This window comes from Saccopteryx leptura, chromosome 2 (assembly GCF_036850995.1).
Source record: "Saccopteryx leptura isolate mSacLep1 chromosome 2, mSacLep1_pri_phased_curated, whole genome shotgun sequence".
NCBI lineage: Eukaryota > Metazoa > Chordata > Mammalia > Chiroptera > Emballonuridae > Saccopteryx > Saccopteryx leptura.
Genome location: NC_089504.1, coordinates 321,266,743 through 321,290,192, shown reverse-complemented (window position 1 = coordinate 321,290,192; position 23,450 = coordinate 321,266,743). Strand labels below are relative to the sequence as shown.

At 46.0% G+C, this 23,450-nt stretch overlaps 1 protein-coding gene and 1 non-coding gene across 3 annotated transcripts in view; both read left to right on the top strand.

The window, feature by feature from the left end:
* The window catches only part of MRC2 (mannose receptor C-type 2), a 68,665-nt gene that overhangs the window by 7,900 nt on the left and 37,315 nt on the right, over positions 1–23,450 (top strand). The gene's annotated exons all lie outside the window — the stretch shown is intronic.
* On the top strand, positions 17,051–17,154 carry LOC136396471 (U6 spliceosomal RNA). Its single transcript, XR_010749757.1, has one exon. It is a non-coding gene; the product is annotated as a U6 spliceosomal RNA (small nuclear RNA).

Genomic DNA, 23,450 nt, shown 5'->3' with positions numbered 1-23,450 from the left:
AATTTATTTTTAAAAATTTTTAATTATTGATTTTAGAGAGGAAAGGAGAGAGAGAAACCAATTTGTTGTTCCACTTATTTATGCATTTATTGGTTGATTCTTGTATGTGCTCTGACTGGGAATCGAACCTGCAACCTTGGCGAATTGAGACAGTACTCTAACCAACTGAGCTACTTGACCAGGGCCAGTAAATATTTATTGAAACAAACAAACAAAAAAGAACAGATAAATGTTCCAAAGAGCTCACCCCTGGTCTTACTGAGATAGAATTAACATATAATATTAGTCTCAGGTATATAATAATGATTAGATACATAGTATGAAATGATTGCTACAAGTTAACAGCCATCACCTCACATAATTAGCAAATATTATTTTCTTGTGATGAGAATTTTTATTTGTAGTAGAAAGGCAAAGAGCAGAATTACCCTTTCAGAGTTTTAGATGATGTCACAATCATAAAAAACATATGGCACTGAATAAACAGAAAAAAGTCCAGTGGACTGAAATAGGTTCCAGTGGACTTCAGCTGTTAGAAGATGTTAATGTGAGACACACCAGAAAAAATAACTAATGGGGAAAGAAGTCTTTACTTTTATATGTTATTGGACAACTGGATTATAATTTAAATTTTTAATTTCAGTTTACAGCTGATCACATTTGAGGAAACTCAGATGGTAAGTTTTCACATAGAAAGTACAAAGATCACTAGATGTTAAAGAAATAACTTTTTTAAGCACATAATTAAACTATTAAAAACAAAACCTAATTTTGGCAGAGGCATGAGGACACCAATATGTGTGACTGGGGCACTGTAAATTGGTTCAGTCTTTCAGACCATGTCAGAAACCAGATATGTAAGACTTCATGGCCTTTGACTTCATAATTCCACTTTTGGGAATTCAGAAGGCATTAGTCCCAAAGAGAAAAAAAGTTCATAGAAGTACTGTTTGTGGTTGCAAAACAAATTGAAACCGTCCTTTTTTATTTTTTTAATTTATTCATTTTAGAGAGTTCAGAGAGAGAGAAGGGGGCGGGGGAGCAGGAAGCATCAACTCCCATATGTGCCTTGACGGACAAGCTCAGCGTTTCACACCAGTGACCTGTGTTCCCGGTCAGCGCTTTATCCACTGCGCCACCACAGGTCAGCTGGAAACCATCTAAATGTCTGACACTGAATATAGCTAAACAAACTAAGATACCTGAAAATGACAATGTGTGCAGCTAATGTAAATGACAAATACAATCTTATAAAATAATATGCACACACCAGTATCAAGTGAAGATGCATGCCTGATCACTGATACTCATTTATTCATTCATTCAGATAAATTTAACAAATTATGTATGCCATATGCCACTATATATATTATGTCATATATTATTTAATATGATAACACCTTTTTTTCCCTTTAAACATGTATCTGTAATTTAGATATCTGTAATTTAGAATGTAAGGGGAAGCATTCTCTCTGTCCATCCACATGATTTGAGCAACCCTTCCCAACTATCTCATAGCTGGGCCAAGCCTGCCATTCATGGTTCCACAGAACCAACCAGAACCTCTTGGGAGGGCAGGCCTTTCCCAGGCTTCAGCTTGGTTTCTGACTGCTTGAGTAAACTTGAGTGCAGAGTTGACAACCCCAGGGTCTCGCCAGAGACCCTGATTGCAGTTTTCTGGGCAGCTTCCTGCCTGCCCCTCTCGTGGTCTTTTTATTTTTTACTTTATTTTTATTTTGACAGTCAGAGAAAGTCAGAGAGAGGGACAGATAGGGACAGACAGGAAAGGAGAGAGATGAAAAGCATCTATTCTTTGTTGCAGCATCTTAGTTGTTCGTTGATTGCTTCTTTTTTTTTTTTTTTTTTACAGGGACAGAGAGAGAGTCAGAGAGAGGGATATAGACAGGGACAGACAGACAGGAATGGAGAGAGATGAGAAGCATCAATCATCAGTTTCTTGTTGCGACACCTTCGTTGTTCATTGATTGCTTTCTCATATGTGCCTTGACTGCGGGCCTTCAGCAGACCGCAACCTTGGGTCCAACCTTGGGTCAAGCCAGCAACCTTGGGTCCAAGCTGATGGCTTTTTTTGCTCAAGCCAGATGAGCTCGCGCTCAAGCTGGCAACCTCGGGGTCTCGAACCTGGGTCTTCTGCATCCCAGTCCAATGCTCTATCCACTGTGCCACTGCCTGGTCAGGCGATTGCTTCTTTATTGAGTGCTTTCTCATATGTGCCTTGACCCAGGGGTACAGCAGAGCAAGTGACCCCTTGCTCAAGCCACCGACCTTGGGCTCAAGTCAGCAACCGTAGGAGGTCATGTCTATGATCCCAAGCTCTAGCCAGAGACCCCGTGCTCAAGCTGGTGAGCCTGCACTCAAGCTGGCGACCTCGGGGTTTCGAACCTGGGTCCTCTGCATCCCAGTCCGATGCTCTATCCGCTGCGCCACCGCCTGGTCAGGTTTCTTGCACGCCTTTGTTACAAGGGTCAGTCTTAGAGCAGGGGCTCACTAGTTCAGGACTCTTTCCATTAACAGCCTCCCAAACGGAAGCCTCTTTATTTTGCACTGATTAGCTGAGTGGTTACAGGAGAAGCAACACAGAGAGGATGGAAACATAATACAAGTTTGCATGTAGAGAACAACAGGATAGGAAATTCTATGAGCACTGACTGAATGGCAGTCCATAAGGATGAGATTAGAGTGCAAATCAGAGAAACACCAGGGCCCTGCCCAGTTGGCTCAGTGGCAGAGCATCAACCTGGTGTGTGGATGTCCTGGGTTCAATTCCCGGTCAGGGCACACAGTAGAAGCAACTATCTGCTTCTCCACCCTTCTCCCCCTCTCTCTCTCCCTGTCTCTTCCTCTCCTGCAGCCAAGGCTCTATTGGTTTGAGCACATCGGCCTCAGGCACTAAAATTAGCTTGGTTGCCAGTATAGCCCCAGATGGGCAGAGCATTGGCCCCTAGATAGGGGTTGCTTGGTTGGGGCACTTGTGAGAGTTTATCTCTTTATTTCTCCTCCTCTCAACTTGGAAAAGGGGGGGGGAAGGTTAGACCCATCCTGAGACAGGTTAGTTTTACCCTACTGATGATGTGTTGCCATGGTAATATTGCTCAGTACAAGAGGAACCTCAGGTTCAGACATTTGGTGTATGTGCTTGGCTAAGGAGCCAGTGGGGGAAGCTACCATCTGTGGGATTATGACTGAATGCCTCTAAGTCAGAATCCCACCTGGATGGAACAATAAGGCAGCGCCATGAAGCTTTGGTGAGGTCAGTCCCCAGCCAGCTGCCGTGTGCCCCCCCCATCCTGCCGCGCTTTGGGACTGGGCTCTGGTGCGGAGAGCCCCTTGCCCCAGGAAATGAGGTGCAGCCAGAAAGGGGGCTGCCCCCTCGCCTGTCACACACCACACGTTCATAGGGAACCTGGTTCTAAACCATCTGTAGAAGACCTGCTTCCAGGTTGGGTTTCCTACATAGCACGCTGCGATCTATTGAAAGTCATCCCTGGACACAAGATTTTGTTAAAAAAAAAGAGAAAGAAAGAAAAAGAAAATAAAAAGCACTAGTGGTGGAGGATAGGCTTTCTTGGAAGACCTCCTGTGTATTAAGAACTTTGTCCATGTAACATTATACAGCAAATGAGAACTGGAGCTCACGTGACTGTGTACTGAGCACATTACATCGGCCAGGGTCAGTATTAGGCAATTCTACATAGGCTGTAATTTTAATGCTCACATTCCTCCATTTCACAGATAAAGAAATTGAGCCAAAGAGGCTGAGATCCAGGATCACATATCTAGTGAGTGGCATTTTTCCAACTGCATTTGCTCACTCCATGTGTCCCATTTTGGTAATTTTCACAATACTTCAAACTGTTATTGTTAATTTGTTAGGGTGACCTGTCTTCAGTGATCTTTAATGTTACTATTGTAATTGTTTCGGGCCATCACAAACCTCGCCCATATAGGAAGGAGAACTTAACCAGTAAAGGTTAAGTTCTGACTGGTCCACCCACCAGCTGTTTCTCTTTCTCCTTGAGTCTCCCTTTCCCTAAGACACAAAGATATTGGTATTAGGCCAGTTAATACCCCTATAATGACCTCTTAAGTGTTCAAGTGAAAGGAAGAGTCACAGGTCAGGCCATTGTCCTCTTATTTTAAGACATTGCAGGCTCCAGCCAGGTAGCGCAGTTGGTTAGCGCATTATGCTGATACACCAAAGTTTTTGGTTTGATCCCTGGTCAGGGAACATAAAAGAATCAACCAGTGAATACGTAAGGAAGTGGAACAACAAATTGATGTTCCCCCCTCTTCCAAAAACTCAATAAATAAAAGAATTTTTAAAAAAAGAAATTGCCGCCTGACCTGCAGTGGTGCAGTGGATAAAGCGTCAACCTGGAATGCTGAGGTCCCCAGTTCGAAACCCTGGGCTTCCCTGGTCAAGGCATATACAGGAGTTGATGCTTCCTACTCCTCCCCTTCTCTCTCTCTCGTTCTCTCTATTCTCTCTCTAAAAATGAATAAATTAAAAAAATAAATAAATTGTCACAGCCACCCTAACCTTCAGCAAACACCATCCCAATCAGTCAGCAGCAATTAACAAAAACAAAAAGGATTATGACTCACAGAAGACTCGGGTGATGGTTAGCTATTTTTTAGCAATAAAGTATTTTTTTTTTTTTTTTGCATTTTTCTGAAGCTGGAAACAGGGAGAGACAGACAGACTCCCGCATGTGCCCAACGGCGATGCTCTGCCCCCCAGGGGGCGATGCTCTGCCCCTCTGGGGCGTCACTCTGTCGTGACCAGAGCCACTCTAGCGCCTGGGGCAGAGGCCAAGGAGCCATCCCCAGCGCCTGGGCCATCCTTGCTCCAATGGAGCCTCGCTGCAGGAGGGGAAGAGAGAGACAGAGAGGAAGGAGAGGGGGAGGGGTGGAGAAGCAGATGGGCGCTTCTCCTGTGTGCCCTGGCCGGGAATCGAACCCGGGACCCCTGCACGCCAGGCCGACGCTCTACCACTGAGCCAACCGGCCAGGGCCTAAAGTATTTTTTAATTAAGGTATGTACAAGTACATTGTTTTTTAGACTCAATGCTGTTGCATACTTAATAGACTACAGCAGTGGTTCTCAACCTTTCTAATGCCGTGACCCCGCAATACAGTTCCTCATGTTGTGGTGACCCCAAACCAAAAAATAATTTTGGTGGCTACTTCATAACTGTAATTTTGCTACAGTTATGATTCGGAATGTAAATACCTGATAGGCATTATGTATTTTCTGATGGCTTTAGGTGACCCCGCTGGGGTCACGACCCACAGGTTGAGAACCGCTCGACTATAGAATAGTGTAAACATAATTTATATGCATTGGGAAGTCAGAAATGCCTGACTCACTTTATTGCAGAGGTCTGGAACTGAAGTCACAGTATCTCTGAGGAATGCCTGTACTATCTACTTATGTGCTTCTCCTCTGTCTCCCTCTCTGTGCCCCCCACCCCCCTCCACCTAATCTCTATTTTGTGTTTATCCATCCCTTGCTTTTAAAAATTTTGATTCTCACCTGACGGGTACGGGCTTCAGCACAGGATCATGAATATGATCCCAAGGTCGTTGGCTTGAGCAAGGGGTCTCTGTCTCGGCTGCCTGCCCTGCCCCATCAAGGCATGTACGGGAAGCAATCATTGAACAACTAAAATGCCGCAATTATGAGTTGATGCTTCTCATCTCTCTCCCTCCCCCCCTCTCTAGTAAAATAATTTTCTTTTTGTATTTTTCTGAAATGAGAAGCAAGTAGACAGAGAGACAGACTCCCACATGCACCCCACTGGGATCCACCCAGCATGCCCACTAGGGGGCGATGCTCTGCCCCTCTGGGGCATTGCTCCATTGCAACCAGAGCCATTCTAGTGCCTGAGGCAGAGGCCATGGAGCCATCCTCAGCACCCAGGCCAACCCTGCTGCAATGGAGCCTTGGCTGGGGAGGGGAAGAGAAAGAGAGAAAGGAGAGGGGGAAGAGTGAAGCAGATAGGTGCTTCTCCTGTGTGCCCTGGCCGGGAATTGAACCCAAGACTTCCACACACTGGGCCAATGCTCTACTGCTGAGCTAACCAGCCAGGGCCAGAAATTTTTAATTTTTGGAGTGTAATATAAATACGGGAAAGTGAACATGTCCATCTAACCAACACTCAGATTCAGCAAATAAGAACATTACTAGTATTCTAAATGCTCTTGAATGTTTTCTATAGTCTTACTAGACATGGATATTTCTTCCTTGTGAACCATCTCTTTATATCTTTGACTCTCTCTTCAGGTCTTAGTACCTTAAAGTAATCAGGGTCTCTATATTTTTCTTATTGGCTTATATGAGTTCCTTCCATATTTGTTACAAATATCTTTACCTTATTTGTTGTTCATTTAAAATTTTTATTTGGGAAGTATATTTTTTATCCCTTATTTACAAAACCCTTTGGGGTCAGACTGGTCTCTCCTCTTCCTGGAAGGCTAGTGTTTATCCCCGACACACCGTCAACTTCTCTGTCTGACTAGCTCTCCTTTCTTCCCTAGGCCCTCAGCAGCATATCTGAACTGGTGGGAGCTTCAGTTAGTGAACTTGAATGAGGCTGCAAAAAGACAATGTTACATGTGTATTTTTTTCAGGATACATCAAGATCAAGTGGGATTTATTCTTGGGAGGCAAGGCTGGTACAATATTCACAAATCAATCAATGTGATTCATCACATAAACAAAAGGAAGGACAAAAACCACACGATAATTTCAACAGATGCAGAAAAAGCATTTGATACAATCCAGCACCCATTCATGATCAAAACTCTCACCAAAGTGAGCATACCTCAACATCATGCTCAATGGGCAAAAATTAAAAGCAATCCCCTTAAGATCAGGAACAGGGCAGGGGTGTCCCCTTTCACCACTCTTATTCAACATAGTTCTGGAAGTCCTAGCCACAGCATTCAGACAAGAAAAAGAAATAAAAGGCATCCAAATTGGAAAAAAAGAAGCAAAACTATCATTATTTGCAGATGATATGATATTGTATATAGAAAACCCCAAAGTCTCAGTAAAAAAACTACTGGACCTGATAAATTAATTCAGCAAGGTGGCAGGATATAAAATTAGTACTCAGAAATCAGAGGCATTTTTATACACTAACAATGAACTGTCAGAAAGAGAAATTAAGGAAGCAATCCCCTTCACCATTGCAACCAAAAAAATAAAGTACCTAGGAATAAATTTAACCGGGGAGATTAAAGACTTGTACTCAGAAAATTATAAAACATTGATAAAAGAAATCAGGGAAGATACAAACAAGTGGAAGCATATACTGTGCTCATGGTTAGGAAGAATAAACATCATTAAAATGTCTATATTACCCAAAGCAATTTATAAATTCAATGCATAACTGATTAAAATACCAATGACTTACTTCAAAGTTATAGAACATATATTCCAAAAATTTATATAGAACCAAAAGAGAACATGGATAGTCTCAGCAATCTTGAAAAGGAAGAATAAAGTGGGAGGTATCACACTTCTGGATATCAAGTTATACTACAAGGCCATTGTATTCAAAACAGCCTGGTACTGGCATAAGAACAGGCATATAGATCAATGAAACTGAACAGAGAACCCAGAAATAAACCCACACTTTTACGGACAACTGATATTTGACAAAGGAGGTAAGAGCATACAATGGAGTAAAGACAGCCTCTTCAACAAATGGTGTTGGGAAAATTGGACAGCTACCTGCAAAAAAATGAAACTAGACCACCAGCTTACACCATTCACAAAAATAAACTCAAAATGGATGAAAGACTTAAATGTAAGCCGTAAAACCATAAACATCTTAGAAGAAAACATAGCTCTCTGACATCTCTCGCAGCAATATATTTGCCGATTTATCTCCATGGGCAAGTGAAATAAAAGACAGGATAAACAAATGGGACTATATCAAACTAAAAAGCTTTTAAAGCTTTTGATACAAATTCTCCTCCAAAAGGGCTTCCCATTAAGGCCCCTTCTCCCATGAGTTCACACTGTGTGGGCAGCTCCTGGCACACACTGGTGCTTAGTGATTGTTACGTGCAGTAAACGTGAATATTTTCTCTACTCAGCAGGTAAGGACACTGAGGCCTGAAAAAGTCAAATGACTAGTTTGAGAGCAGGAATATTCAAATGGAGCCTGTATCTAGAGCCTGAGCTCTCTTAACCAGGCTGTTGATTTTTAATTAATGTCAGAGAGGGAGAAGCAGTGGTGATTGTGGAAGCAGTTCTTTTTTTTTTTTTTTTTTTTCATTTTTCTGAAGCTGGAAACAGGGAGAGATAGACAGACTCCCGCATGCGCCCGACCGGGATCCACCCAGCACGCCCACCAGGGGCTACGCTCTGCCCACCAGGGGGCGATGCTCTGCCCATCCTGGGCGTCGCCATATTGCGACCAGAGCCACTCTAGCGCCTGAGGCAGAGGCCACAGAGCCATCCTCAGCGCCCGGGCCAACTTTTGCTCCAGTGGAGCCTTGGCTGCGGGAGGGGAAGAGAGAGACAGAGAGGAAAGCGCGGCGGAGGGGTGGAGAAGCAAATGGGCGCTTCTCCTGTGTGCCCTGGCCGGGAATCGAACCCGGGTCCTCTGCACGCTAGGCCGACGCTCTACCGCTGAGCCAACCGGCCAGGGCAGCAGTTCTTCTTTTATGTGGTCCTGAAATGTATGGAGCAAATTAGAAAAAGAGAGTGAAAGGGTGGAGAAAGAGAAGGAATTTGAGGAGAGCCACGCAGACATGCCTTTGTAGGTCACATCTATTGTGATGTTATAATGGTGTGGTGGTAGTGGGGTGTTGTATGTATGACCCTTTGTGACCGTTCAGGGCAGAGCAAGTTAAATTCAGCAAACACTGAGCCTTGAGTTAGGTTCTGTGGGAAATGCAGAGAGCTTTTGTTGTTTCAAAGATCATAAGATGCCCCATGTCTCCCTTCCCTTGGTTTTATTTACTCTAGAAACATTATAATAATATAATAGAAAGTTACATATAATTCCAACCTCCTGGCACAAGAAATGATTTCATGTTTCCCTTCTTTTCATTGTCCATCTGTTTTTAGAAGAGGGTATAATTTAGAGCAGTGGTCCCCAACCTTTTTTGGGCCATGGGCCGGTTTAATGTCAGAAAATATTTTCACGGACCAGCCTTTAGGGTGGGACGGATAAATGTATCACGTGACAGAGACAAGCGTCAAGAGTGAGTCTTAGACGGATGTAACAGAGGGAATCTGGTCATTTTTAAAAAATAAAACATCATTCAGACTTAAATATAAATAAAACGGAAATAATGTAAGTTTTTATTCTTTCTCTGCGGACCGGTACCAAATGGCCCACGGACCGGTACTGGTCCGTAGCCTGGGGGTTGGGGACCACTGATTTAGAGGATGTTGAACCCTTGCCCATAGGACACAGGGCAGCTCACCTTTCCACCTCGCCTGGTCCAGCTCAGTTCAGCACATGTGAATTGAGCACCTGCTGTATGTCCTGCACTAGGGAGAGGAGTGGGAAAGACACAGCTCCTGCTCTCAAGGAAGCATTTAATGGGGGGCGAGGGGTGAGACCCTAAAAGGATCATGTCACAATATTCCTGTAGATCTCTCCCTGTCAATCTCACCAGGAGTATGTGAAGAGGCAGAGAGATTATTTTATTATTCAGTTTAGAGGTAAGAAAATATTTTGAGTCCTCTAAGCTCATTAGGTTAGGATGGCAGAATCAGACCTGAATTCCTAGGCTAGATCTCGATTCTCAGCCCACACTCCCCACCCCTTTCCTCCCTCCCTTTCTGGGGGCCCCACTGCCCTGTGATGCTTGAGTCCCATTGAGGGCCCCATGCAGCCTCCATCCTCCTCTTCCTGTCCCATTATCTGCCATGCCAAGTGGTGTGGGCATTATTACCCCACCTCTTTTTCACACTTTCCCTTCCATCTGAGTATTTTGTGACCTCATTTTCCCCTTGTGACTGCCCTTGGAATTTCTTTCTCTCTCTTTTTTTTGTTTTGTTTTTTTTTGACAGACGAGAGTCAGAGAGAGGGACAGACAGGAAGGGAGAGAGATGAGAAGTTTCAGTTCTTTGTTACAGCTCCTTAGTTGTTCAGTGATTGCTTTCTCATATGTGCCTTGACTGGGGGGCTACATCAGAGTGAGTGACCTCTTGCTCAAGCCAGCGACCTTGGGCTCAAGCCAGTGACCTTTAGGCTCGAGCCAGTGACCATGGGGTCATGTCTATGATGCTGCGCTCAAGCTGGTGAGCCTGTGTTCAAGCCAGCAACCTCGGGGTTTCGAACCTGGGTCCTCTGAGTCCCAGTTTGATGCTCTATCCACTGCACCACTGCCTAGTCAGGCTGGAATTTATTTCTATAGAACTAGAATGTGGTGGGAGAGCGGCATAGCCCAGGGTCCCCTGCCCTCCTGGAAATGCCCCGTTTCCTTGCCACACTGTCCATGTCCTTTTTTCCTTGCATCTCCGTTCCAGGCTCACCTGAGGAATGGTTCAGATGTTCAGAGGAGAAACAAATAATGCTTGCCCAGGACCAGGCACCCATGGGAATGGGAGGAGGACTCTGCATCTGGACTGTGGGTTTATTTTTCTTTGAATTCTTCTGAAGAGCAGCTTAAGCACTTGAGTCCTTGGCCTTATTTCCTCTTGTAATTTTCTCTTCTCCAAATTGCAGTGTCTGCTAAGCCCAGTTTCCAGGCTCTCTGTTGTGAAACAGATTTTTAAGCTCAGAGTCCCAGTCACGACAGAGGGCCTTGCTTAAATATCAAAAATTAATGACTTTCTGTTATAGAGTGCTTTCCAGGTACAGAGCATCTTCAAGTGTTTTCTTGCTTAGTTTTCCAGAAACCCATGAGACAAGTCTTTTTTTTTTTTGGACAGAGACAGAGAAGGACAGATAGGGACAGACAGACAGGAAGGTTGAGATGAGAAGCATCAATTCTTCATTGTGGCACCTTAGTTGTTCATTTATTGCTTTCTCATATGTGCCTTGATGGGGCGGAAGAGGCTACAGAAGAGCGAGTGACCCCTTGCCCAAGCCAGCAATCTTGGGCTCAAGTCAGGGACTGGGGTCATATCTATGATCCCACGTTCAAGCCAGCGACCCTGCGTTCAAGCCGGCAACCCCGCGCTCAAGCTGGTGAGCCCGCGCTCAAGCTTGCAACCTTGGGGTTTCAAACCTGAGTCTTCCACGTCCCAGTTCAACGCTCTATCCCAGGGGTCGGGAACCTATGGCTCGTGAGCCAGATGTGGCTCTTTTGATGGCTGCATCTGGCTCGCAGACAAATCTTTAATAAAAAAAAATAACGTTAAAAATATAAAACATTCTCATGTATTACAATCCATTCATTTCCTACCACTCATGTGGTAGGTGGCTGGAGCCAATCATAGTTGTCCTCTGGGACAACACCAAATTTTTATTGGGTAATGCATAATGTACACGGGTCGTTGTATGGCTCTCACGGAATTACATTTTAAAATATGTGGTGTTCATGGCTCTCTCAGCCAAAAAGTTTCCCGACCCCTGATCTATCCACTGTGCCACCATATGGTGAAGCGAGACAGGTCTTAATTAGTGTCCTCCCCGAAGTGAGGCTTGCAGAAGTGAGGCAGCCAGCCCAGGACCCCAAAAGGGGTCTGAACGTGAGTGGACCCAAATTCCAGAGCCATCCTCCACCATAGTGCCTCTGGAGGTGTGGCTATCTCCTCTTGGCCTGTCATAGAAGTCAGCAGGTTTTAATCATTAGCATGTGGTTTTAGGGAGCTCCTGAAAGTTCCCTAGCAAAAAAGATTCTGTTCAGTTAATCTTAAAGAGGGCCATGCTTTGCTTTTAGAACCAAACAAGTCATCTGTGAATGTCACCAAGTCAGAAAGAAGGTTGGGGAAGTGCTAGTGAGTAGAGTAAAAGCTAACTACAAAATATGTCATGCTTTCTCAGAATCATGTTGTGCTGTGTTTTAGACACAGCAGCGTGTCACAGGACACTGGTAGCAGGGCAGTGGAGCCTGATTTAGAGAAACTGCCCCCCTTCAGTTTGAAATAGAGGGGAACAGATGGTGATGGAAAGAGACTTGACTTTGGGTGATGAACGTATAAATGCAACATACAGATGATGTATTATAGAATTGTGCCCCTGAAACCTGTAATTTTATTAACCAGTGTCACCCCAATAAATTCAATAAACAATCTAATAGAAATAACGAAGCCCTGGCTGGTGGCACAGTGGATAGAGCGTTGTTCTGGAGTGCTGAGGTCACCAGTTTGAGCCCCAGTCGGAGCACATATGAGAAACAATCAGTGATACAACTAGGAGGAACAATGGGTTGTTGATGCTTTTCTCTCTCCCTCTCTTTTTCTCAAAAAAAAAAAAAAGAAAGAAAGAAAGAAAAGGAAAAAGAAAAAGAAAGAATAATAATGGATAAAAAAAGAAATATGCACAGCCCTCTAGTCATTGTTAATAAAGACCAGGATACTGAAGAATGTTTCTCTATTCTGATAGAACAGTGTGCAAGTATGATAATATATGGCCACTCTCATTCTACCTCAGAGTTGGGGTATGGGACACAAAAGGGATGGGTGGAGACTGTGGCAAGCTGGTGAACCCCCTCCTGGCTGGGCACTTCTACTCAGAAACTGTGACTGGCTCAGTGCTGTCAGGCCTCAATATTTCTGAGAGAATGAATGCCTGGCCTGTGGTGGCGCAGTGAATGGAGCACTGACCTGGAATACTGAAGTCCCCCATTTGAAACCCTGGGGTTGTCCAGTCAAGGCACATACGACAAGCAAGCAATGAACAACTAAATGAAGCAAGTATGAGTTGATACGTCTCATTCTCTGCCCTCTCCTTTCTCTGTAAAATCAATAAATAGAATTAAAAAATATATATATTTATAAGAGAAGCTGGAAATCCAGATTCTTATGTGAAATCTCTCCCATTTTAAATATTGGCTCACTTTCTTTCACATATTGTGAAGGCCAAATACAACTTGTCTGTGGGTTACAGGTTCAAGTACCTGGAACAATTGTTTGGAGCTCAGCTCTGGAACCGGTCTTCCTGGCCTCCCATCCAAGCTTTGCTCCTTATTAACAGTGTTATCAGGCTGTGTGAGCTCTCAGTTTTTAATATCTATTTCCTTATCTGCCAAATGGAATTTTACCTACTTCTGAGGGTCGCTGTGAGGATCAACTAGAGAATTAAAGAGAAAGCCTTGAAACCCAATGCCTGGAATCCTAGCAAGCACATGGTCAACTTTAGCCTGTGTCATGACAAACTAACCTGCCTCTTTCTGTAAGTGCAGGGTGACCATGTATCTTTGTTTGTCTGGGAGAGTCCTGGTTCAGGCTTGTTGTACTGTTGTAATTATCACTGACTCCCATTTCATTCTAAATAGAAGACAATGAATTATATGGTTAATTATATAAGCAAATATTGGCATTATGCTCTTTAGGACATTAACAAGTTTTAGTCCTAATGAACAGGTCATGTTTCCAATTGTCTGAGTATCCTTGGACCAGTACTTAACCCATGTTTCAGTGTCCACATTGTAAAGGATTGACCACACAAATTCTAAGATCTCTCAGTTCATGTTCATTCTTTCATTCGACAAACATTTGCTGGATTCCAGACGATATGGAGGAGCTGAGGACTGAAACTGGGCCCACAAGGGGTGCTTGGCCATTGAGGACTTCCTGTGTAGGGAGATGGGGATCCCTACCATTTTTTTAAAGTTCTTTATATCCAATTTATTTTATTTTATTTATTTATTTTTTTATTTTTTTTACAGGAACAGAGAGAGAGAGGGATAGATCAGAGAGGGATAGATAGGGACAGACAGGGACGGAGAGAGATGAGAAGCATCAATCATCAGTTTCTCGTTGCGACACCTTAGTTGTTCATTGATTGCTTTCTTGACCACGGGCCTTCAGCAGACAGAGTGACCCCTTGCTCGAGCCAGTGACCTTGGGTCCAAGTTGGTGAGCTTTTTGCTCAAGCCACATGAGCCCGTGCTCAAGCTGGCGACCTCTGGGTCTCAAACCTGGGTCTTCCGCATCCCAGTCCGACGCTCTATCCACTGCACCACTGCCTGGTCAGGCTCCAATATATTTTTTTAATCCGTACTCTTCTTTTCTGTTATTTGAAAAACGGTTACCTACACATTGTTCATGTTTCTAGTGAATCGAATGTTTATATTTGAAACTTCAATTTCTCACAAATTATTCCATTTTAGTAAAATTCTCTACACATTTCTTTTTTGTAAGTGGGTAGCTACGTTTTTAAAAAAAAATGATTTTACTATGGAAAATTAGAAAATACAGAAAGGCCTCAAAGCTGGGTTTTTTTATTTTGTTTTTGTTTTCATTTCTGTTGACTCTGCAGTGAGCAGGGGAGATTATATTTTCGCTTTAAGTTACCTGCCCCCCCATCTTTGCAGCCACGTTGTCAAAACAAACTTTTAAAAAGTTGCTCTCTCTAAATTTGCTGGGTGTTTCCAATATTCTCTCTCTCATTAGTTCATCCTCAGTCAACCAGGTATGGCCCACCTAACCTGGTGCTGCGGTTGGGGCCCCAGAGCTCTCTCCTGCCAGTGATTTTATGAACCGATCTGCTCCCGACTCCCTCCCCGGTATATATAGAATCAGTGTGGCTCAGCAGCGGCCTGGGGGCCCACTTGAAGGAGTAGGTGGACCTCGGTGTGGGTGACGTGGTCACTGCCAGCTGCAGGTGATCTCTGCGCCTGGGCTTGGGCACGCCCCACCCACGCGCGCTGCCTGCCAAAGGCAACTGCAGAGTCCGGCTCGGATTCCGGAGCCTTTCCCTTCGCGGCCGGGTCAGTGAGGTTGGATTGTGCTGGCTCAGAAAGCCACTTCCTGCCGCGACCGGAGCCGGCCGTCGCTGTGAAAGTAGCCCCCTGGGGAAGGAAGTGGCTTTGGGTTGTTTATTTTGGCTGCGGGCTAGCAGACGGCGCCGGCGGCCGTGCGGACCGGCGTTTGCAGAGCGGGGCTGGGGAGCCGGCCGACCTCGGGGCCTTGGGGCGGCTGAGCGCCGAAACGCTCCGGACCCGCAGAGAGGGTGCCGGGGCTGCGCAGGGGGGCGCGGTAACGGCCCAGAAGACCCAGGGGGACGGGGTGGTCCCAGCTGTACGTCCGAGGAGCAGGGTGCAGGAGGAAGGGGATTAAAGTGTGCCCGCCCCTGGGATGCTCGGGTGAGGAAAGGGCAGGGTAGCCAGCCGGGACTGCCCCGGAGCTGATGGTGCCGGTTTGGCCAGAGGTTAGAGCAAGATCCATATTGTCCTGGGGGTGAGGGGTGGGAGGGTCATCGGCTCTCTGCCTTCATCTTGCAAAATGGGTCCTAGGAAAGGACAGGCGGAAAAGATTGTGACGTTTTCAGTCAAAGACTATAAAAGTGAGCGGGGCTGGGAGCTGGGGTGTGTGTGTGGGTGAGATCAAACCCCATTAAATCCAAGTGAAGGCCAAGGCAGGTGAGGATTTGTATTCCAGAGAGCCCCAGGGGTCGGCAGAACTGAGCCAGCACCACCGGGGAGACCCCCCAGGACAGGACAGAGCCTGAGGAGGATGAAAGTTGCCTTTCTGAGTCTGAATTTTCACTCCCTAGCACTCCCATCACATCGCCCTTCTCTTGCATTTACTAAGTAGAGGTGACAGGCCCACCCTCAACCTATTTCTGCTGGAGTTTGCTTTAACGTCTTCCTAGAACACAGCATATCACATTTGCAAAACATACATTTTAAGCGGGGTGAAGAGCATCTCTAGAAATAGAGGGTAAAGGGAGCTCACCACAACTGGAGAGAGAGGGAGACACTGCATACACACAAGGGTGTGACAGTAGCAGAGGCCAGATATGGCCATTCGTTCGGGTTTAGTCACAGGCACTTTAAGCAACGAAGGGCTGTTTGTCCTGGCTGAAAAGGAGGGGCTTTGGGGGAGGGGGGCAGGTAGAGAGAAGCCCACAACAGCCTAGGATTTTGGTGGGGATATTGCAGAGTTGGGCAGGAGTATTGGGCCTCAATGCCATGTGACTCCCCTGCCTTTGATAGAAAGGATGCCACCCCTCCCCCCATATACAGGTCCCCTATGTGTGCATAGACATGGACACAGCCTTTAACAGAGCTGATGCAGGGTGGGGTAACGAGTCCCCAGGTCTGGCCCCTCAGCAAGGCGGGGCTGGCAGCTTCTGCTGACTCAGGGACATTTCCAGGCCTGGCCTCAGGGCCAGGCCGCTCATTGAAAACAGCTGCTCCTCTTGGCTGGCAGCCCTGTGGGCGGCCCTTGACTCTCCCTGGGATGACCCCTTGCCTCTGCATGGCCTTGGGAGGGGTGGCTGACTTCGGGAGAGGCTCAGCGGCTGGAGGCTACCCTACCATACCCTGGGTGGGAGCAAATAGTCAATCCCCACGGCTCCCCAGCTGGGTCCCCAGCCTTTGCTCCTGCTGTTCCCCCCCAACTTGGAACACCCAGCTAGTCCTGGTCTTTGCTTGTGCCTTTCAGGGTTTTGTTTGACATGCCTCTCATTCAGCAGATACTTGCTGAGAGTGTGCTGCATGCCAGGAACTGTGCTAGAATGAACTTCTCTGCATTGCTTTCAGCATGATGTCTTCAACTTGTAATGGAGAGCAGCCGTTTTATCCGAGGTCAGACCTCTGGCTGCCTCTGCTGTTGGTCTGAGTCCGGGAAAGCTGCAGGGACAGCTGAGAGCTTTGCTCCTGAGAGACAGCCAGACAGCCTCTGCGTTCAGTCTAGGGACCGCGCCAAAGCATTGCATGTTCCTTACAGCAGATGGGAAAGGAAAGGAGGCAACAGTGACCATCAACGGGCAAGGAGGAGACATGTCCCTCAGTGTAGAGCAAATAGCTTTAAAACCCAGTTCCCTCTGAACACAGGAACAAATTTCCAGGATGGTGACCTGGATGTCTGAGAAGCAGGAAGTGTGGACTACACATCAGAAAGTTCCTGTCACACTTCAGTTATCTCCAAAACCCATTTCTAGTGCTCGCTTCGGCAGCACATATACTAAAATTGGAACGATACAGAGATTAGCATGGCCCCTGCGCAAGGATGACACGCAAATTTGTGAAGCGTTCCATATTAAAAAAAAACAAACAAAAACCTTTTCTAGCCATCCCCTCACCCCCAGTGGTGCAGTATAAATTAGACCTGTTTTGCATACTTAATGTGTTGCTTATAACTTTTTCATGATAGCTGTCTGAGTACTACCCTTCAATTTCATTGTAAATGTCATAAAGGTATATGGTCTGGTTTTCCTGTAGTACTACAGTGCTTGTCATCTGCACTAGTGAGAGAGCCTCTGGAAGAGCAGCTGGAAGGGTGATTAGGAGGATGGAGTGGGGTCCAGCCTCAGAGCACCTCATCCAGCATGGCCCAGAGGCTGCAGCAGGCCCAGGAAGCTCGTTACTGGTTTGATTGTCAGAGGGCATCCTGGAACAGTGGCCTCCAGGGGAGTAAGGAAAATGAGCCAGTGTTCCAGATTGGGAGAGAGGCTCTGGCTCCAAGACATGGGGTTGTGTGTTTATCAGTATTCTTTCAGTTAAAAGGACAGAACCCAATGTAAACAAGCTCAGGAAAAAAAAAAGAAAGAAAGAAAAGGGAATGTGGCTGCAAATGATCAGAATGAAGGAAGAGCCATGGGGACTGGATGGTCAGTACCACTAGGACTCACTTTCTCGCCTTCCATCTCGGTGTCTCTTTCTGTATTACCCCCATTCTTGCCTGTAGCAGAAAGGTCTTATGGTAGGAAACATGGCCATTGGCAGCCCCAGTTTAGCATTCTAAACAGAGAGAGAAAACTTCATGTATTTCAGGGGAACACTCAGATCAGCCCTGTTTGAGTTTGTGTCCAATCGCTGTAGTAGGGGGGGATGGACACGCTTTTCTTTTTTGTGTGTGTAACAGAGACAGAGATTTACAGAATGAGGGACAGATAGGGACAGAAAGATAGGAAGGGAGAGAGATGAGAAGCATCAATTCTTTGTTGTGGCACCTTAGTTGTTCATTGATTGCTTTCTCATATGTGCCTTGACCAGGGGGCTACAGCAGACTGAGTGACCCCTTGCTCAAGCCAGCTCAAGCTGGTGAGCCTTGCTCAAACCAGATGAGCCCGCGCTCAAGCCAGCAACCTCGGGATTTCTAACCTGGGTCCTCCACGTCCCAGTCCGATGCACTACCCACTGCTCCACCGCCTGGTCAGGTGACACACTTTTCTTTTTAAGAGATTTTCCCCCCATTGATTTGAGAGATAGTGAGAGACAGAGAGAAGCACTGACTCATTGCTCCACCTAGTTGTGCACTCACTCATTGGTTGCTTCTTGTATATGCCTTGACTGGGCATTGAACAATCGATCTGGGAAGGTTCGGACACCACTCTATCCAAAGAATCATCTGGCCAGGGAAGGATGAACACTCTTAAATGGCCAAGAGTGAGCTTTGTTACTCTCTCACATAGCCAGATATATACAGGAAAACTCTTTTTTTTTTTAGGGTTTTATTTATTGGTTTTAGAAAAGAGAGGAAAAGAGAAGGGGCTGGGGGTAAGAGTAGGAAGCATAGTAATCACCATGTGATTACTATATGTCTGCTTTGACCAGGCAAGCTCAGGGTTTTGAACTGGCGACCTCAGCATTCCAGGTCGATACTTTATCCACAGGACCACCACAGGTCAGGCTGTACAGGAGAATTCTTTGTGAACAAGAAGGGCATGAGAAGTTTGCTGGGCAGACAAAACAGTCAATGAGGCAGTCATAGAGTGTATTTTCTTTTTTTTTTTTTTTCTTCTATAGAGTGTATTTTTATATTTTCCATGCAGAACCTAGCAGCTACCAGACCATATGGTGATAGGAGCAGGACTATGTCTGTACTGCTCACCAGGGTACCTGGCACCATACCTGCCTGACACCTATGAAATTCTCAGTAAAGATTTGTTGAATGAATGGATGACATCAAGTTGGTGTTCAATGCAGTTTCCTGCCTGGTTTCTCTCATTTATTCACTCACTGACTGGTGTGGTTGTCAGCAAAATTCAAGAAGTTATCTTTGTCCTTGGTGAGGACCACATCAAGATCCTAGTGAGTGGCACTGGCACCTGGTGCTCTCAGGCATGCGGGTAAAGCTGGGAGGACCGTCTCAGGATGGGGGCCCACTTTGAGTCCACTCTGCTGCTCCGTGTGGGCTTGCTGAAAGCACAGATGCAAAGCACAGAGTCCTGGAAATGCCTCCATTCCTTTCGCTTTCCCCTTAGTGGATTGAGCTCAGCCAAAGCTCTTCTTCCTCCATTGGGCCCTGGAGAAACAGCTTCCTCTAGACTTTGGGCGGAAAATGCTCTTCCAGAGCCCACCAGCATCCAGCTTGGCAGAGTCCCTGGGAACCATGTTCGTGAATTCCCCCAGCCTCTTTGATCTGTACCTTCCCCGCAGACCTTGCCTCTGCTCCCAGATTCCTCGTCCTTTTCTCATTTGCTGCCAAAACAGTTCTGTGACCTGCATTCTTCACCTCCTGCCTCCTCCAGATCCTCTCTGTGTCTTCGGGGGTCTCCCTGCCCTTGGAAGGCACAGCTCCCTCCAGCTCTTCCCAGACACCTGGATTTTAAAGGGCTTCTTTGCCCTTGTGTCCTGCTGTGTCCAAACCCACTGTCCTCTAAACAAGACGATGTTGTGTGTTTTCTTGAGGCCCCAGTGTTGCCGGGGACATGCTATGCACGTAGCAGGCACTCCAGGAAGATATGTGTATTTGAACCCAGAACGTCTGAGGAGGGAGGGGACTTGCAACTGTCATGCTGCAGAGGAGGAAACTGAGATGCTACGTTTGGGCACCCTAATCTCCCTTTCTGGGCCTCAGATTCCTCGTTTGTCAAGTGAGAGGACAGTGGCCTGATTCTGGGATTGCCTCTTCTGACTGACATGGGTCCCTTTCAGACCCTTTATTTATTGATTTTTTTTATTTATTTTTTATTTTTTATTCATTTTAGAAAGGAGAGAGAGAGAGAAGGGGGGAGGAGCAGGAAGCATCAACTCCCATATGTGCCTTGACCAGGCAAGCCCAGGGTTTCGAACCGGCGACCTCAGCATTTCCAGATTGACGCTTTATCCACTGCGCCACCACAGGTCAGGCCTTATTGATTTTTTTTAATTTAATATTTTTTTTAGAAAGAAGAGAGAAGCCTGACCTGTGGTGGCGCAGTGGATAAAGCATTGGCCTGGAACACTAAGGTCGCTGGTTAGAAACCCTGGACTTGCCTGGTCAAGGCACATATGGGAGTTGATGTTTCCTGCTCCTCCCCACTTCTCTCTCTCTGTCCCCTCTCAAAAAAAATGAATAAAAAAAAAAAACATTAGAAAGAGGAGAGAGAGAGAGAGAAAGAAAGAGAGAGCGAGAGAGACAGGAAGGGGGAAAAGAGGAGCAGGGAGCATCCACTTTTAGTAGTTGTTTCTTGAATGTGCCTTGATGGGGCAAGCCCAGAGATTCTAACTGATGACCTCAGCATTCCAGGTCGATGCTCTATCCACTGAGCCACCGCAGGTCAGGCCCCTTTCAGACCCTTTATTTGCCATTTGTTATGATTGCACAGCTCCGCTGGAATCACTGAACCAATGTGTGGGTTTTCTGGTCGAGGAGGATGGGATGATACTGTCCCGTTGGGCTGCTGTGGGCTCCTCTGATGTTTTGGGCTGTATTGTCCAGTTCTATCTCTGAGAAGCATTTATAAAAGCAAGCACTATTTGCTCCCTTTTCCGGTCCCAGGCCCTTTCCCTACCCCCTGCTGAGGGCCACTTTCTGTTCCAATTTACTGTCTTCGCTGGAGTGGAGTTTCTGAAAACCAAATACCCAGACCCTGGGGAAAGAACAAACAATTATATTTATTGACTTTACAGAAAAGAGTGGCGGTGGGTGGGGGGAGAGAATTATCAACTCATAGTTGCTTCACTTTAGTTGTTCATTGGTTGCTTGTCATATGTGCCTTGACTAGGCAAGCCCAGGTTTTCAAACTGACAACCTCAGTATTCCAGGTTGATGCTTTATCCACTGCGCCACCACAGGCCAGGCTCTTTTTTTCATTTTAAATTTACTCACTGAGTTTGGATAGAGGAAAAGAGAAAGACAAACAGATGGAAACATTTATCTGTTCCTGTATATGCCCTGACTGGGGATTGAACCCACAACCTTTGTATTTTGGGACGATGCTCTAACCCAGTGTTCCCCAACCTTTTTTGGGCCATGGACTGGCTAAATGTTAGAAAATATTTTCATGGACCGGCCTTTAGGGTGGGATAGATAAATGTATCACGTGACTGAGACAAGCGTCAAGAGTGAGTCTTAGCCTGACCAGGCGGTGGCGCAGTGGATAGAGCATTGGACTGGGATGCAGAGGACACAGGTTCGAGGTCACCAGATTGAGCACGGGCTCATCTGGTTTGAGCAAAAGACCACCAGCTTGAACCCAAGGTTGCTGGCTCGAGCAAGGGGTTACTCGGTCTGCTGAAGGCCTGCGGTCAAGGCACATATGAGAAAGCAATCAATGAACAACTAAGGTGTTGCAACGCGCAGTGAAAAACTAATGATTGATGCTTCTCATCTCTCTCCGTTCCTGTCTGTATGTCCCTGTCTATCCCTCTCTCTCTCTGGGGAAAAAAAAAAAGAGTGAATCTTAGATGAATGTAACAGAGGGAATGTGGTCATTTTTAAAAAATAAAATATCGTTCAGACTTAAATATAAATAATACAGAAATAATGTAAGTTATTTATTCTTTCTCTGCAGACTGGTCCGCAGCCCGGAGGTTGGGGACCACTGCTCTAACCAACCAAGCTATCAGGTCAGGGCTGGACATAAAAATTCTTAACTAGCCTGACCTGTGGTAGCGCAGTGATAAAGCATCAACCTGGAACGCTGAGGTTGCCAGTTTGAAACCCTGGGCTTGCTTGGTCAAGGCACATATGGGAGTTGATGCTTCCTGCCTCTCCCCTGTTCTTTCTCTCTCTCTCCTCCCTCTCTAAAATAAATAAATAAAATCTTTTAAAAAAATTTCTTAACTAGCCTGACCAGGCATTGGCGCAGTGGATAGAGCATCAGACTGGGATGCAGAGGACTCAGGTTTGAAACCCCGAGGTCGCTGGCTTGAGCAAGGTGTCACTTTGCTGTAGCCCCCTGGTCAAAGCACATAGGAGAAAGCAGTCAATGAACAACTAAGGTACCACAACGAAGACTTGATGCTTCTCATCTCTCTCCATTCCTGTCTGTCTCTCCCTATCTCTGTCACAAAATAAATAAATAAATAAATAAACAAACAAACAAAATAACTGACTAACTTAACTAAAAGCTGGTCATGGCAGGCAGTCTCATTTAGGCCTTGACAAAGGTCAATCTTTACCTTACGTAAACCTGTCTATTGTCTTTTTTGCATCTAAGATAACACTTTTGATTGCCCTGGCCGGTTGGCTCAGTGGTAGAGCGTCGGCCTGGTGTGCAGGAGTCCCGGGTTCGATTCCCGGCCAGGGCACACAGGAGAAGCGCCCATCTGCTTCTCCACCCCTCCCCCTCTCCTTCCTCTCTGTCTCTCTCTTCCCCTCCCACAGCCGAGGCTCCATTGGAGCAAAGATGGCCTGGGCGCTGGGGATGGCTCCTTGGCCTCTGCCCCAGGCGCTAGAGTGGCTCTGGTTGCAACAGAGCGACGCCCCGGAGGGGCAGAGCATCGCCCCTGGTGGGCGTGCCGGGTGGATCCCGGTCGGGCGCATGCGGGAGTCTGTCTGACTCTCTCCCCGTTTCCAGCTTCAGAAAAATACAAAAAAAAAAAAAACACCTTTGGAATGTCAGAATAATCTTTTTTTCAGACCCCTCAGAATACTGTGCAAGACCACTATTACTTTTCCTTGCCCCCATACTATCACTCTCTGCTGTAAATGCTAATTGTTAACTATTCTATATTCTCTAATGTAAAAGAAATGTTTACTCTTTATCTAGCCTCAGAGGCCCCACCCTCCTTTGCGCCCCCCCCCCCCCCGCCTTAATCTAACATCAATGGATTTTATGTAACCCTCATTTGATTCTAACATATAAAATAAGCTGCAAAACTTCCATCCTCTGGAGCATTTTCTAAGTCCAATGAGATTTGCGTTCCTGGCAATTGTGGTCAGTTTGGCTCGAATAAACTCAAAGATTTTCTACAGGTTTGAAATTTCTTACGTTGACACAGTCTAACTTTCTGGCCAAGAATGCTGGTAGACTAAGGATAAAATATAAAACACAATAGTTTGAGAGTAATCAAAAACAGACAGATGGTGGGGAAGAAACAGTCTTTGAAAGAAAAGAAGCAGGTGAAGTGAGTGGCCCATTGAAGCATCTCTTTTCCCCTGAGAGTGCTGCCTTTTATGAGGTGTCAAC